We start from the raw sequence: 12638 nt of genomic DNA, 5'->3' as shown, positions 1-12638 counted from the left end.
CTCATCCAGAATGCCGCAGCCCGTCTGGTGTTCAACCTTCCCAAGTTCTCTCACGTCACCCCGCTCCTCCGCTCTCTCCACTGGCTTCCAGTTGAAGCTCGCATCCGCTACAAGACCATGGTGCTTGCCTACGGAGCTGTGAGGGGAACGGCACCTCAGTACCTTCAGGCTCTGATCAGGCCCTACACCCAAACAAGGGCACTGCGTTCATCCACCTCTGGCCTGCTCGCCTCCCTACCACTGAGGAAGTACAGTTCCCGCTCAGCCCAGTCAAAACTGTTCGCTGCTCTGGCACCCCAATGGGGGAACAAACTCCCTCACGACGCCAGGACAGAGGAGTCAATCACCACCTTCCGGAGACACCTGAAACCCCACCTCTTCAAGGAATACCTAGGATAGGATAAAGCAATCCTTCTGCCCCCCCCCCCCCCCTTAAAATATTTAGATGCACTATTGTAAAGTGGCTGTTCCACTGGATGTCATAAGGTGAATGCACCAATTTGTAAGTCGCTCTGGATAAGAGCGTCTGCTAAATGACTTAAATGTAAATGTAATGTAAATGTATATTTTATAACAGTTATAAAGACAAACAGAAAAGAAGGAAAAAGATAGTCACATACACAAAATAAATTACATACAAAACAACCTCCAATAGCAGCAGGTATAATTTTGAAGTACAGTTAGCATTATAACGTAGTAATAAATAGCAGCAGGTATAATTTTAAAGTACAGTTAGCATTATAACGTAGTAATAAATAGCAGCAGATATAATTGTAAAGTACAGTTAGCATTATAACATAGTAATAATTGCTCAGGCGGCTCAGGCGCCTCTGGACTGAAGGGAGGCTCAGGCGCCTCTGGACTGAAGGGCGGCTCAGGCGCCTCTGGACTGAAGGGCGGCTCAGGACAGACGGAAGGCTCAGGCGGCTCAGGCGGCTCAGGACAGACGGACGGCTCGGGCGTCTCAGGCGGCGCTGGACAGGAGGGCGGCTCAGGCGGCGTTGGACAGGAGGGCGGCTCAGGCGGCGCTGGACAGGAGGGAGACTCTGACAGCGCTGGACAGACGGGAGCACCTGGAGGAAGGAAACGGAGAGACAGCCTGGTGCGTGGGGCTGCCACCTGAGGCCTGGTACTTAGAGGAGGCACCGGATAGACCGGACCGTGGAGGCGCACTACAGGTCTCGAGCACCGAGCCTGCCCAACCCTACCTGGCTGAATGCTCCCCGTAGCCAAGCCAGTGTGGCGAGGTGGAATAGGCCGCACTGGGCTGTGCTGGCGAACCGGGGACACCATGCGTAGGGCTGGTGCCATGTACCCAGGCCCGAGGAGACGCACTGGAAACCAGATGCGTTGAGCCGGCTTCATGGCACCTGGCTCGATGCCCACTCTAGTCCGGCCGATACGAGGAGCTGCTATGTACCTCACCGGGCTATGCCTGCGCACCGGGGACACCGTGCGCCTCACGGCATAACACGGTGCCTGCCCAGTCCCTCTCTCTCCGCGGTAAGCACGGGGAGTTGGCTCAGGTCTCCTACCTGACTTAACCACACTCCCCGTGTGCCTCCCCCCCAATAGATTTTTGGGGCTGCCTCTCGGGCTTCCAACCGCGCTGCCGTGCTGCCTCCTCATACCACCGCCTCTCAGCTTTCGCTGCCTCCAGCTCTGCTTTCGAGCGGCGATATTCACCAGCCTGAGCCCAAGGTCCTTCTCTGTTTAAAATCTCCTCCCATGTCCAGGAGTCCTGAGATTTCGGCCGCTGCTGCTGCTGCTGCTGCCCATTACCACACTGCTTGGTCCGGTTGTGGTGGGTGAGTCTGTAACGTTCTTCGTCGGGCGAAAGAGAGGAGGACCAAGATGCAGCGTGGTGAGTATTCATTTTAATCAGAATACTTAAACAACGAACAAAACAATAAACCGACAAACGAACGAACAACGTAACAGTCTATAGTGAACACAAACACACAGGAAACAGGAACAATCACCCACAACCCACAATACAAAACAGGCTACCTAAATATGGTTCCTAATCAGAGACAACGACTAACACCTGCCTCTGATGGAGAACCATATCAGGCCAAACACATAGAAACAGACAAACTAGACATACAACATAGAATGCCCACTCAGATCACACCCTGACCAAACAAAACATAGAAACATACAAAGCAAACTATGGTCAGGGCGTGACAATTTTAAAGTACAGTTAGCATTGTAAGGTACTAATAAATAGCAGCAGGTATAATTTAAAAGTACAGTTAGCATTATAATGTAGTAATAAATAGCAGCAGATTTCATTTAATAATGCAGATATATTTTCAGAGCTTTTGAATCAAGTAGTACCAACTATGTATATGAAATATTACACTTTTGAAGAGATTTCTTCTAATAAAGGACAGTAAGGGGACCATACTTGCAGGAATGTGGGTCCATTGTTCACTTTTCTAATGGCAAAAAAATCTGCTTGTTTTTGACAACAATTGAAAAGTGGATGGGTTTTGATTTTTCCAACACATAAGAATACATTTCTTTGCAAAGTATGAAATAATTATCAGCAACCTTGTCTTGCCTGAGTCAAGCATAGTATTTGCCATGTGAATAAGGAGGTAAAGGCTTGGGGATTGTACCAATTCTATATCTAAAATAATCTGAGTGGCTGTATAAATAAAGCACCAGAAATCCATTTGTTTATTGCAGTGCCAGAATATATGCAAAACAAGTTCCTTTCTCTGTCCTGCATTTCAGGCAATATGGTGAAGTATCTGGGAACATACTGTTTAATTTAACAGGGGTAAGATGAAACTTGAAAATGAATTTGTTCTGTTTCGTTTTTAAACGAGACAGAGAGAACAACAGAAAGACCAATATGATGGTGGATGGTGTAATGGACAGAAACTAAAAGACATCAGATGGGGTTGGAGGGTAGGAGACTAGGGGAAGGAGAGAGGTGGGGGCGGCAGTTGGGGGGTGTGGGGTGTGGGGGGTTTAGTGTAGGCTGCTGAAAAAACAGTTTGTCTCCCCCAACGGCGAGCCTCTGCCACTTAACAAATGAAATCACAGTGGAAACGTGGCGTATTAATATCATAATGAAGGCGAGAGTGGCCATTAGAGGGGTGTAATGTGCCTCCAGGGGTCCGTGATGGATGTTCACCGGCGCTCGGGCCTTATTTGCACACAGTCACCTCTGTGGTGGACAACCATTAGGCCCCGACATAGGAGGTAAGGGATGGGGCGGCTGGGCTGGACAGCACCACAGAGAAGGGATTTTATTAGACAAACTGACAGCAGTTTGTGTAGGGGAGTATGTGTGCGGAAGGCTGGTGGTGTGAGGGGGGGGGGGGGCAGTGTGTGTCTACTCTTTCTAACAGACAGAGACTGTGCTCTCATTCCCTGCTCTGTCTAATGTCTCTCTCTGTGGGGTGATTCTGTATACTCCTGTAATTAAGACAAATTGGCCTCGAATGTGGTATTATGTTTACAGCAACATATAGTATGTCTGTAAATATTTATACTGTAGGATAGAGACATTATCATCATACAGTGGCTTATGTGATTAGAAAATGTGTCACTTTCGTATTTTCTATTTCTCCAGGTCTCACAACAACAAGATATCCTTCCATCCCTGTCAATCTATCACTCTCCCACTTCCTTCCCCCATCTCTCTCTCTTTCCTCCACATCTCTTTCTCTCCCTCCATCCCTCCCTGTTTCTCTTCCTCTCTCTCTCTCTCTCTTTCTCAGTCTCTCTCTCTCTTTCCTCCCCATCTCTCACTCTCTCTGCCTCCCTCCCTCTTTCTTTCTCTCTCTCTTTCCCAGTCTCTCTCTCTCTGCCATCTCTCTCTCGCTCTCTCTCTCTTTCTCTCTCTCTCTCTCAAATCAATTCAATTCAATTCAAGGGGATTTATTGGCATGGGAAACATATGTTAACATTGCCAAAGCAAATGAGGTAGATAATATACAAAAGTGAAATAAACAATAAAAATAAACAGTTAACATTACACTCATAGAAGTTCTAAAAGAATAAAGACATTACAAATGTCATATTATGTATATTTACAGTGTTGTAACGATGTACAAATGGTTAAAGTACAAAAAGGAAAATAAATAAGCATAAATATGGGTTGTATTTACAATGTTGTTTGTTCTTCACTGGTTGCCCTTTTCTTGTGGCAACAGGTCACAAATCTTGCTGCTGTGATGGCACACTGTGGAATTTCACCCAGTAGATATGGGAGTTTATCAAAATCGGGTTTGTTTTCAAATTCTTTGTGGATCTGTGTAATCTGAGGGAAATATGTGTCTCTAATATGGTCATACATTGGGCAGGAGGTTAGGAAGTGCAGCTCAGTTTCCACCCGTTTTTTCTTCTCTTGAGAGCCAGGTCTGCCTACGGCGGCCTTTCTCAACAGCAAGGTTATGCTCACTGAGTCTGTATAGTCAAAGCTTTCCTTGGGTCAGTCACAGTGGTCAGGTATTCTGCCACCGTGGATTCTCTGTTTAGGGCCAAATAGCATTCTAGTTTGTTCAGTTTTTTTGTTAATTCTTTCCAATGTGTCAAGTAATTATCTTTTTGTTTTCTCAGGATTTGGTTGTGTCTAATTGTGTTGCTGTCCTGGGGCTCTGTGGGGTGTGTTTGTGTTTGTGAACAGAGCCCCAGGACAGGCTCATTTAGGGGACTCTTCACCAGGTTCATCTCTCTGTAGAGGATGGCTTTGTTATGAAAGGTTTGGGAATCGCTTCCTTTTAGATGGTTGTAGACTTTAACTGCTCTTTTCTGGATTTTGATAATTAGCGGGTATCGGCCTAATTCTGCTCTGCATGCATTATTTGGTGTTCTACGTTGTACACGGAGGATATTTTTGCAGAATTCTGCATGCAGAGTCTCAATTAGTGTTTGTCCCATTTGGATAATTCTTGGTTGGTGAGCAGACCCCAGACCTCACAACCATAAAGGGCAATAGGTTCTATAACTGATTGAAGTATTTTTTGCCAGATCTGAATTGGTATGTCGAATTTTATGTTCCTTTTGATGGCATAGAATGCCCTTCTTGCCTTGTCTCTCAGATTGTTCACAGCTTTGTGGAAGTTACCTGTGGCACTGATGTTTAGGCCAAGGTATGTATAGTTTTTTGTGTGTTCTAGGGAAACGGTGTCTAGATGGCATTTTTACACTGCTCAAAAAAATAAAGGGAACACTTAAACAACACAATGTAACTCCAAGTCAATCACACTTCTGTGAAATCAAACTGTCCACTTAGGAAGCAACACTGATTGACAATAAATTTCACATGCTGTTGTGCAAATGGAATAGACAAAAGGTGGAAATTATAGGCAATTAGCAAGACACCCCCAAAAAAGGAGTGATTCTGCAGGTGGTGACCACAGACCACTTCTCAGTTCCTATGCTTCCTGGCTGATGTTTTGGTCACTTTTGAATGCTGGCTGTGCTCTCACTCTAGTGGTAGCATGAGACGGAGTCTACAACCCACACAAGTGGCTCAGGTAGTGCAGTTCATCCAGGATGGCACATCAATGCGAGCGTGGGAAGAAGGTTTGCTGTGTCTGTCAGCGTAGTGTCCAGAGCATGGAGGCGCTACCAGGAGACAGGCCAGTACATCAGGAGACGTGGAGGAGGACGTAGGAGGGCAACAACCCAGCAGCAGGACCGCTACCTCCGCCTTTGTGCAAGGAGGTGCACTGCCTGAGCCCTGCAAAATGACCTCCACTCCACTCTACTGAGATTTACTGTCAGGGCCCAGGTCTGGCAAAATCTGTGCAGAAGATCTAGGTGCTGCTGTTTTGCTGCTCATCAGCAAACAGTAGACATTTGACTTCAGATTCTAGTAGGGTGAGGCCGGGTGCTACAGACTTTTTTAGTGCCCTCGCCAATTCGTTGATATATATGTTGAAGAGGGTGGGGCTTAAGCTGCATCCCTGTCTCACCCCACGGCCCTGTGGGAAGAAATGTGTGTGCGTTTTTTGCCTATTTTAACAGCACACTTGTTGTTTGTGTACATGGATTTTATAATGTCGTATGTTTTTCCCCCAACACCACTTTCCATCAATTTGTATAGCAGACCCTCATGCCAAATTGAGTCGAAGGCTTTTTTGAAATCAACAAAGCATGAGAAGACTTTGCCTTTGTTTTGGTTTGTTTGTTTGTCAATTAGGGTGTGCAGGGTGAATACATGGTCTGTCGTATGATAATTTGGTAAAAAGCCCATTTGACTCAGTACATTGTTTTCACGGAGGAAATGTACGAGTCTGCTGTTAATGATAACGCAGAGGATTTTCCCAAGGTTGCTGTTGACGCATATCCCATAGTAGTTATTGGGTTTAAATGGTCTCGACTTTTGTGGATTGGGGTGATCTTTCCTTGGTTCCAAATATTGGGGAAGATGCCAGAGCTAAGGATGATGTTAAAGAGATTTAGTATAGCCAATTGGAATTTGTTGTCTGTATATTTGATCATTTCATTGAGGATACCATCAACACCACAGGCCTTTTTGGGTTGGAGTGTAACGGCTTGTAACGGCTCTGGTGAAGGAGAAGAGGACCAAGGTGGAGCGTGGTAAGTGTTCGTTTTAATAAACAAAATAAACTGAACACTGAAATGACAAAAATAATAAATACCGAGAACGAAAAAGTTCTGTAAGGAATACGCACAAAACAGAAAACAATCACCCACACCCTAAATGGGGAAAACAGGCTACCTAAGTATGATTCTCAATCAGAGACAACGATCAACAGCTGCCTCTGATTGAGAACCATACCAGGCCAAACACAGAAATAGAAACCATAGAAAAACAACATAGAATGCCCACCCCAACTCACGCCCTGACCAAACCAAAATAAAGACATAAAAAAGGAACTATGGTCAGAACGTGACATGGAGGGGTTTTATTTTGTCCTGTAGTTCATTAAATGTAATTGGAGAATCCAGTGAGTTCTGGTAGTCTTTAATAGTTTATTCTAAGATTTGTATTTGATCATGTATATGTGTTTGCTGTTTGTTCTTTGTTATAGAGCACAAAAGATTGGAGAAGTGGTTTACCCATACATCTCCATTTTGGATAGATAATATTTTGTGTTGTTGTTTGTTTAGTGTTTTCCAATTTTCCCAGAAGTGATTAGAGTCTATGGATTCTTCAATTACATTGAGCTGATTTCTGACGTGCTGTTCCTTCTTTTTCCGTAGTGTATTTCTGTATTGCTTTAGTGATTCACCGTAGTGAAGGCGTAGACTCAGGTTTTCTGGGTCTCTATGTTTTTGGTTGGACAGGTTTGTCAATTTCTTTCTTAGATTTTTGCATTCTTCATCAAACCATTTGTCAGTGTTGTTCATTTTCTTCGGTTTTCTATTTGAGATTTTTAGATTTGATAGGGAAGGTCAAATATACTGTTAAGATGTTCTACTGCCAAGTTTACACCTTCACTATTACAGTGGAACATTTTGTCCAGGAAGTTTTTGGTAGGTTTCCAAACTGCATTCTTTCCATCTATAGCATTTCTTAAAATTACTCAGTTCCTTTGGCTTTGATGCCTCTTGAGTATTGCTCTGATGATTGAGTATGGCTCTGTTCAAGTAGACTGTGATTTTGCTGTGGTCTGATAGGGGTATCAGTGGGCTGACTGTAAACGCTCTGAGAAACTCTGGGTTGAGGTCAGTGATAAAGTAGTCTACAGTACTACTGCCAAGAAATGAGCTATAGGTGTACCTACCATAGGAGTCCCCTCGAAGCCTACCACTGACATACCCAGCGTGCGACAGAGCTGCAGGAGTTGTGACCCGTTTTTGTTGGTTATGTTGTCATAGTTGTGCCTAGGGGGGCATATGGGGGAGGGAATGCTGTCACCTCCAGGCAGGTGTTTGTCCCCCTGTGTGCTGAGGGTGTCAGGTTCTTATCCGGTTCTGGCATTTAGGTCGCCACAGACTAGTACATGTCCCTTGGCCTGGAAATGATTGATTTCCCCCTCCAGGATAGAGAAGCTCTCTTCATTAAAGTATGGGGATTCTAGTGGGGGGATATATGTAACACACAGGAGGACATTTTTGTCTGTTAAGATCATTTCCTTTTGAATTTCTAGCCAAATGTTCCTGTTTTGATTAATTTAATGGAGTGAGTTAGGTCTGCTCTATATCAAATTAGCATACCCCCTGAGTCCCTTCCTTGCTTCACACCTGGTAGTTTGGTGGATGGGACGACCAGCTTTTTGTAACCGAGAAGGAAGCCAGTTGGTCTGTCTCCTCTATACCGGGTTTCTTGTAGGATGACAATGTCTGTATTTCTGATTTCTTTGATGAAGTCCAGGTTCTTGCTCTTTAGGCCAAAGGCAGAAGACCTCAGGCCTTGGATATTCCAGGATGAGCTAGTGAAGGCTTTGTGTTCCATAAAGTGTCCAATGTTTTTCGTCGTGTGGTTTGGCCTCAGGCCAGTAAGTGTGAGCAGAGCCTGCTGAGCATCTGGTACATGCCATTGGCTTGGGCTAGTGTAAGAGTGGGGGTTGGTCCTGTTTGCCCGCTCACGGCCTGGGCGTATCTCTCTCTCTCTCTCTCTCTCTCTCTCTCTCTCTCTCTCTCTCTCTCTCTCTCTCTCTTTCTCTCTCTCTCTCTCTCTCTCTCTCTCTCTCTCTCTCTCTCTCTCTCTCTCTCTCTCTCTCTCTCTCTCTCCTACCCATCTCTCTCTCTTCCTCTCCCTCTCCCCCCTCTCCCCCTCTCATCCCCATCTCTCTCTCCCCCTCTCCATCTCTCTGCCCCCCCCTCTATCTCTCTCTCTCTCCTACCCCCCCCCTCTCTCTCTCTCTCACACACACACACACACACACACACACACACACACACACACACACACACACACACACACACACACACACACACACACACACACACACACACACACACACACACACACACACACACACACACACACACCCTCTCTCTCAGCACATTTCAAAAGAATGAATTACTATCTGCTGTCACTAGGCACAGGCCAAGAATTCATTTTTGTGGGTCAAGTGTTTCAGAATGTCATCTTTGACAGGAACCATCTCATACAATAAATACAGGGACAGACCTTGACTTCAACTGTTTTTCCCTTTTATATGCATACTGGGGGGATCCACTGCCATTGTGTGAATACAACCAGCCTTCAGAAAAAGAGTAGGAGAAAAAGAAGTAGAAGAGAGAGAGGGGGAAAGAGCGAGAGGTATAGAGAAATCAATATTGAATTAAAACAACCAAACCACATGTAAAGCTATGTGTGGAGGGAGGGAGGGAGGGTTTGGTGTTTCTGCAATGGTTCACTGTAAGTACGACTAAAGAGCATACACAAAAACAACCTGTTTCGAAACACCAACCAGAGCGTGTAACACTGCAAAGTCCAATCAATACCCCTCCTAAATGAACCGATGAGCTATTGAAGCTAATGAAAAGCCTATCTAACACGGCCCTGCCATTCAATACATAGAGCAGAGGGGACCACAGCTAACACAAGGTATGTCTTCTACTTTGTTTATTTTAACAAGGGACAAGGCTGGGGGTATGCATTGTGTGTGTGTTTGTTGGGACTGTGGTGTGATGGAGAGACCGGGGGGGGGGTTTACGGCATCGGCGTTCTAAGAGAAACAATCTATTTAAGGGGTGCTCAGGGGACCTTCTAAACAAATGTTGAGTAATTCCAGCCAGCAGTAATTACCCTTGTCTCTGACAAGGAGAGTGTGGTAGTGTCTCCTTCACCCTCGGCCCTGGCCAGAAGGCAGCGAGACACAGGCAGCGTTCAGGCTTCCATATCTGGATGTCGCGCTTGTGTACGTGTGGCTGCGGTCCAGCAGTCAATACTACAGTGTACACAAAAAAAACTCACCCCCTCCTCCCTCTCTGTTTCTCGTTCTCTCTCTATCTCTCTCTCTCTCGTTCACTCTCTCTCTCCCTTGCTCCCTAGCATCTGAAAGAAGGGGGGCTCTGAACATTCCTGGCTCCACTACAGATTGTATTTGCTACATTGGCCAAGGAGAAAATGTGTTATATAAATTTATGAGTATGGGCCAATATGACACGTTACATGTTATGCCTGAGCTGTATTGGAATAAACAGAAACAGCTTGGGTTTTAAACAACATTGATTTATGAGTGAATTCGATCACCGTCCTATCAGTAGTGAAATTCAGTCGGCGTGTGGAAATGCATTGTTTCCAAGAGATGTACTGTAATGTTTAGGGTGGAACCCAAGAGATGTACTGTAATGTTTAGGGTGGAACCCAAGAAATGTACTGTAATGTTTAGGGTGGAACCCAAGAGATGTACTGTAATGTTTAGGGTGGAACCCAAGAGAAAATAAGAATCTCCCAGCAAACACTCAACAACACAAACATCATGTTCCCGGCAAAGACAGTCTTTGAGTGTAGCCATTTCAATACTAGAAACAACAGATACCATTGCTGATACTGTAAGCCAGTGAGGGGAAAACGTATATGGACAAAAGATGGACTATGGTAGGCCTGCTGCACTGAGTTGTGGTAATACTGTGTATCTCCATCGATTCACACTAGCATTCATTCTGCAATGTTCTTCTATCAGACAATGAAGTCGAAACAAACTAACAAGTCATATCACATTGTTTTGTACCTTGTGAATTTGTATCATTCATTAGAGCAATTCATGTGTAAAGTGTATCAAACAAACAAATACATTTTCACCTCAACCTCTGAAAGCCAAGGAGTCCAGAGACGACTTTACTTCATCCCGGCTGATCGATTGGGATCTCTAAGCTGATCTCCATGCAAATTTCACCTCAATCAATCCCTCCGCTCGGTCAATCGATACAACAGCTTTGTTTGACATTGGCAGTGTGATTTTATAATTACACGACCAGAGAATAATCCTAGCAGAAATGGGAAACGGATCACTGGGGTTATCTGGATGGAAGGATGGAAGAAAGACAGTAGGGTTAAAAAACAAAAGAAACAGAGTGAAGGCTGGTCTGGTGTGAGTAGAGATGGCTCCAGAGAAGGGGGAGGAGAGGGGAGTGAGCGTGATGTGACAGCCCAGCGTGGGCAGGGGACAGACGGGTACAGCTCTGGACATCACCCCCCCCAGCCCCCCTCTCCCCCGCCTCCTCTTCTCCCCCACTGATGGACAGATGCAGAACTGACAATGACCTCCCTCACCTACCTCTCACTCTGTATGTTGACACTGGCCACTGGGGTGGGTGGGTGGGTGGAGAGAGAGAGAGAGAGATAACACAGCATGTATTTTTCAACCTGCTGAAAGGTCCAACTGGCCACAGTGCTAGACCAGTACCTGTTCACTTCCAGTGAAAACGTCACTCAATCCTGACTCCACCCCATACTTTTGGCATCCAGTTCTCCCAAACAAGTCACTCCGAAACTCATTCTGATTAGAGTGGTGGTGAAAGTCACTAACAAAGACAGTGATTGGAGTGAGAGGGAGGTTGAGAGAGAGAGAAGATTCACCCTACCTGAGGATTCCAAATCAAATGCCACAGCTTAAATGCCACAGCAGAGGCTCTTCTACTCCCATTCTATCATTCTCTCTCGCTCTCTCTCTCTCTCTCTTTCTTTCTCTTTCTCTCGCTCTCTCTGCTGCTCAGTGCTCTTTGATTGGGAGAGAGATGATAGAGTAGTGGGGGAGAGATGATAAAGCTGCTTAGCCCTGGATAACTGGTGGTTTGGTGTTACTGCGGCAACACTGTAATTAATCGCCAATGAGGGATGTGGGGAAGGGGAGGAGGAGAGGCAGGATTTGGGAGGAGGGTTTCGTGCCTCACGGTCCCCTGGAAAACTGTTTCCCACGTGGCCACACCTGCGGTCAGAAAGCAACGGGCTACATCGAGTGGCCCCGTTTCCACGGTTGCAGCAGTCATGGCCTGCAGGGAGCTCTGCTTGGCTCGTGGCCCGGAAAAGACATGGACACATGCACATGGACTCAACACAGACACACGCACAGAGACACACACACTTGATACACACACATACAGCCTTGTCTCTGTACACCTTTCATCTAGGGTGAGATTTGGAGAGGCTTCGCTCCGCAAAGGCTTCTTAATTCTCCCTTAATTCACGAGCGCCCCAGATTCACTGAGCTGGGAATAACCTGAGAATGATAATGAAGAGGCCTCAGAGAGGGGGAGAGGTGAAAGATAGAAGAGAGAGAGAGACAGGGGTAGGGTCCCCATGCTTTTGAATGTGCTCAGAATGATTTGAGGGCTTTTCTGGGAGTCTTTCAAAGGAAGACGTATCTTATTAGCGCTGATTACTAGTCATGCCGTATCCTGCGCCGAGGGTTTACCTGGGTTCACCCTTTCACTGACACTGTAAGGGCTGTCGTTCTCCTCATCCTCGGACGAGGAGAGGAGAGAAGGATCAGTAGACCAAAATGCAGCTTTAGGGAAATAAGCCATCTCTTTATTATTAACGACGGCAACACGAAAACAAAACACTTTCAAAATACAAAACAAGAAAACGACGTAGACGAAAACCTGAACATGAACTTACTTAACTAAAACGTAAAACTCACGGACAGGAACAGACTACATCAAAAACGAACGAACAACCAAACAGTCCCGTATGGTGCAAAACATAACACAGATACGGAAGACAATCACCCACAAACAAACAGTGAGAA

Source organism: Salvelinus fontinalis, chromosome 41, assembly GCF_029448725.1.
Source record: "Salvelinus fontinalis isolate EN_2023a chromosome 41, ASM2944872v1, whole genome shotgun sequence".
Classification (NCBI taxonomy): domain Eukaryota; kingdom Metazoa; phylum Chordata; class Actinopteri; order Salmoniformes; family Salmonidae; genus Salvelinus; species Salvelinus fontinalis.
This window is presented reverse-complemented; position numbering follows the sequence as displayed.